We start from the raw sequence: 5055 nt of genomic DNA, 5'->3' as shown, positions 1-5055 counted from the left end.
GGCGCGCTGCCTGTGGGAGGAGAGCCGTCCGTCCTTCCATCCGTCCGTCCACCCAACCACTCCTGAGCTTCTCCACCCACACCGGGCACCCCACATGCAGTGACCCCACAGCTGCTCCATGCCCTGTCCACAGCGGACCTGTGTCCTGCAAGGCGGGGCAGGTGCTTCTCTGGGTGAGAGTCAGCTGCCCTTCCCCTGCCCGCTCCCGGGTGCGTCTGGCCCAGCCACAGCCTCTGGTCTTGCATCCTGCCCTCAGGACATTCTCACAGGCCGGCATGGGGCCCTGACTGCTGGCCTGGTCACTCACTCATCATTAGAACAGACTGGGACAGCCGCTGCCGGGGCCAAGGGGCCTGGGGAGGGAATGAAGCCAGGAAGGGGCAAACCCTGTCTGCAGCTGAGGGGCGTCAGAGCTGGGACCCCAGTCTGAGCACAACCCCTGGGGTCATGCAGCTGCCCTCTGCCAGACCCAGGAGGGTGTGTCCTGGTTGAGGACTGGCCCCAGTCAGCCTCTCAGCAGGGCTGAGAGGTCCTTGGAGGTAGGGTTGGGGTCCCAAGGGAGCCCTCTGGGGTCACCCTTCCATCCCCAAGCTGCACATGGCCTGGGGGGCTGCCTCTGCGGACAGTGCAGAAGGGACACACAGCACAGCACCTCGGGACCCCAGCCACCCCCAGGGAGGTAGTGGCCAGCCCCGCGGTGCAGAGTTGCTGAGCTCGCTGGCATCCTTGGGGCTGCAGGGGGCTGGACGGCAGTGCATGGGCTCTGGACCCTCCAGGTCCCCAGAGTCCCCTCCTGATCCACATTCTGAAGCCAGACCCCTCCGCTCCCCAGAAACCTGACTTGGGGGGACCCCTCCCAGGGCCACAGAGGTCATGGCTGTGAACCGGAACCCTCCGCACAGTCTGCCCTCAATGCCCCAGGCCTCTTAAAAGGCAAGATCATCCTCCGATCACAGACCTGGGCAGACCCCTGGTGGCCCTCCCCATCACCCAGCCCCCCAGGACCACAGGCGAGTCACTAACCTTCTGGACGAGGGTGGCGTCCCTGGGTCCCCAGACACTCACCCCACTCTGGTCCTGCCGCAGCCCCGAGAGGCGAGGGCTTATCAAGGTCCCTGTCCCTCTGACGTCACTGCCTCAGCCCACCCCTGGCCCACCCCTGGCCTACCCCTGGCCTCCTCCCCTCCCCAGGCTCTCCCCGCTTCCCAGCTACAGCCCAAGAGTGGGGGCACAGAGTCCCAGCATGAAGGACCCCGTCGCCGCAGGGCAGGGATCCCACGGCACCAAACACCTTTATCCCTCACTCCTCTGGGTTGGCCCCAAAGCGGGGATCACGGGACAGGCATCTCAGGGACCACGGCCACCACGTGTGGACAGATGGCGGGCCGGGTGCCTCTGGTGGCCGGGGGTGGTGGGGGCACATCACTTCCTCCCGACTCCTCCAGCGTCAGCCCCAGTGCCCAGGCCCACTCTGGCCCCCGCCTGGAAGCCTCCCCCACACTCCTGGCTTCTCCTCGGCCTCCTGGGTCTGAAGGGCCAGCCAAGCTCGGCCCCTCCCTGCCAGTGAGACAGCCCCAGGCCCAGAGCCCCAGGCCTGCTGCCTGGGCGGGGACACTGACCACACCAGACCCCTTCCAGCCCCACCCCTGGACCCACCTGACCCGGGACCACCCACCCCAGGCAGCTGAGGGGTGAGGGGAGCTGACAATCAGGAGCCCAGCAGGGCTGGCGGCCCACGCAGGGTCCAGCTTCCGGGGACAGAGGCACTTTGGGGAGCGGGCACAGCACGGGGCTCTTGGGCTGGGAGAAGCCCACAGTCTGAGACATGGTGTTCACTGCAGGCTGGCAGCATTCAGTGGGCAAAGAGCTGCTGGGGGAGGGGAGCCCTTGCCCGACTCCCAGGGGGGCTCAGCCAGCCCCCTCCCCGCACTCTTGGCCACAGGGAGGACACTGCCTCGCCCATGCTGGTCCACCAGCCCCAAACCTGGGAACAGGGCTGGGGGCTGGGGGCATACGGTCCCAGGCCTGGGCCAGGAAACCAAGGTGGCTTGGCTCCAGGTGCCCGAGTGCCCCTCTGGCTCCCCCCACCCCCACCCCCGTCCTGACTGCTTTGTGAGCCCAGCTTCCCTCCTGGGGGCTAGGAAGGGCCTCAGGCCATAGGCCAGATGGAGCTCTTTGACGCTGTAGCCCGGGAGCCGCCTGAGCCTGAGGACCCACGGCTGGACACACAGACCCAGTGCTGATGGATGCCGTGCCCAGGGTGCTGGGGACCTGCCCAGTCCTGGGACCCACACGCCCGAGTGCAGACCAGCAGAGAGCGCTGGGCACAGCAACCACAGACAATCGTGCCCTGGACAGTGTCTAGGTGTGGCTCGTGGGCGCTCGGGACACACACACGCACTCACACGCACCCCACCGAGGCGCCGCCCTGCACACATACAAGCCAACTCCTCCGCACCCTTGGCTGGACCCTGTCCAACCTCACCTGTGTGCCCCCCCTGGAGTCCTGCACAGAGCAGGAGCTCATCACCTGCGACCCCAAAAGCCCCAGAAACCAGTCAGCAGTGTCAGGGCTGACCCGGGTCACTGAGAAAGGACAGGACGGCACCGCGTGCTGGCTGGCCCGTCACCCATCATGGGCCCTCACCCAGCATGCAGGTAGGGACCCTGAGCCCACCCCAAGCACAGGCCCCACTTCCCCCAGCCCCCAGCTGTGAGGAGGGTTGCAGGGGCTGAGCCACCTGACCATGTCATCTGGGTCAGACCCAGCAGGGCCGGTGGGACGGGGGTGCACACCAGACCGGGCAGAGAGTAGGGCTCCAGGAAGGCCCCAGTTCTGGGTGTGAGGCCCGCCGGACGACTGAACCGGGTGGCAGAGGTGAACCTGCGTGAGGGGCACGGCCAGGAGGAAGTGCGGAAAGGTCACGGGGAAGTCCAGAGAGAGGAGGAAGCTAAGCAGGGCTGGCCTTCTAGTGCACCTGCTGGTCAGTCTCAGCGTCTTCGGCAAGGGATCTGCAGCAACCAGGGGGCCTCACCTCGTGGTCACACCAGTCCCTGGTCGGCCCAGCGTCCCGGAGCAGGGGTCTGGGTGGGACTGCATGCAGAAGGCCAGAGGGGGTGAGGGCAGCCTCGTGGCCACTAGCCCAGTTTCCCCCCAGGCTGGCCAGACCGTACAGGTGGGGGAGGACCACTGGGATTCGGCCAGGAACTGACCCTGGGTCTGCCGGGTGCAGGACCCAGCCCCACCCAGACAGGATGACCTGTGGGAGACCACCCAGGAAGAGAGCTTCCATTCTGGAAAGTGCACTCCGTGTCCCCCGGCTCTGCCGGCCTCCGACCGCTTCCCCATCCGGTGGCTTCGGGGGGATGCAGGCTGAGGTGGAGGGCACACGGCTTCCAAGGATTTCTACCCAGAGCCAGGCGAGCCGCCGTTGGCCCCAGGTCCCAGGCAGACACCCACTGGAGACCTCCCTGCCCTCCCACCTGCACCTCCAGGAGCCCCGTGCCACCCTCAACCACGTGGTGCTCACCCAGATCACTCTGCTTTACTCTGTGCCAGTGACCCCTGCACAGGAGAGGACCAGGGAGATGCTCGAGCCCCAGGACCTCGCAGAGCTGGAAGCCCCTGTGTCCCATCCCGGGCACAACAAGAGCACCCGTCTTTGCCCGTGAGGGGTCTCGGGCCGCCACGTCCCAGCACTCCAGAAGGGGGTCCGGGAAGCAGAGTGCCCCCCGCCGGCACACATCTAAAAACTCAACGCCACCCTAATTACTGCAGGCGGCACTGAAGGAGGCTCCCAGACCAAAGGGTGGCTCGCTCCCGACGGAACGTGGCCTCCCGACGAGAAGTCACAGGAGAGAATAGCCCGGACACTGCTGAAGCCTCTCGAGCCGCCAGCAGATCCGTGAGCTCCCATCCCGACGGGTGGGGGCCCCAGTACGGAAACCAAGCGCCTGTCCCGACAGGGCGCGGACGCCCGACGCTCGGGCTCCTCCTGAGCACCGTCACCCTTCGCTTGGCCCCCGGCAGGCAGACCGCCCGTGGGTTTGGCTCCCAGCCTCCCCTCAGGGACAGCCGGCTGGTGCTCAGTGACCGAGCCCTTCACAGCAGCAAACACACAGCTGCTCCACACTGGACGCCCCTGCCCCTCCGGGGGGTCCTCCTCAAGGGACAGCTGGGCGCTAGCGGGCTGTCCCGGGACGGCCCCGCGGTGACCACCCGCTCAGACACGCCACAGACCGACAGTGGCTGCCGCCGGCGCCCGCGCTCAGGGGGCCTGTCCCGGGACGCCAACAGCCGGCAGCGGCCGGAGGCCGTGATGGACGCGTCCGGCACAAATCACCCAGGAGGACCCAGGCACACGCAATGCCTGGTCAAAGGGCGGCTGACAGCAACCCGAGAGCCAGAGGAAGGGGGTGTGGGGACGGAGGACCCACCACAGCCGCGGCTCACGTGGAGAAAGGCTCATCAGTACCAGACCGTGACCGTGGACAAGGGGGCAACAGCACGTGGGTGCTCAGTGCCAGGTGGGCTCCATCCGTCACCGCAAGCCGAGCCCCAGGAGCACAGCACGGGAGGCCGCCGCGGCGGGCACAGCGAGGTGCCAGCAGGGACGCGGCGGCAACCCAGCCCGACAAAGGCGCACCTCGCTGGGAAGGCCCGGATGCCACGCGGCTCCTCGAGCCCACCCCGCGGCCGTGCACCTCCAGACCCGGGCTCGGGAGGGAGCGTGCCGGCCTGCCTTCCCCCTCCCTACGCTTCACTTTCACGTCCCTGTTCCTCAGCCGTCTGGGGCATCCTGGGGGAGCCGCCTCGGCTCAGACGGGCACAGCTAAGTGAGAGCGCGGACGAAGGACCCAGGTGTTGGGGCTGAGCCGGAGGCCTTGGGGCCGTGTGCGGGGCCCTCGAGAGGCGACACAGGAGAGCAGCCCCAGCAGCAAAGCAGGGCCAGGGAGGGGAGCTGGGCACATCCCTCACGCAGGCAGGCTGGCCTGGAACAAGCCTGGACCCGACGCTTGGGAGCACGCACGCCTCGCACACGACACGGCACAAGC

Source organism: Mirounga angustirostris, unplaced genomic scaffold, assembly GCF_029215605.1.
Source record: "Mirounga angustirostris isolate CCGP_5_RB_7025 unplaced genomic scaffold, mMirAng1.0.hap1 SCAF_10, whole genome shotgun sequence".
NCBI classification, from domain to species: Eukaryota; Metazoa; Chordata; class Mammalia; order Carnivora; family Phocidae; genus Mirounga; species Mirounga angustirostris.
This window is presented reverse-complemented; position numbering follows the sequence as displayed.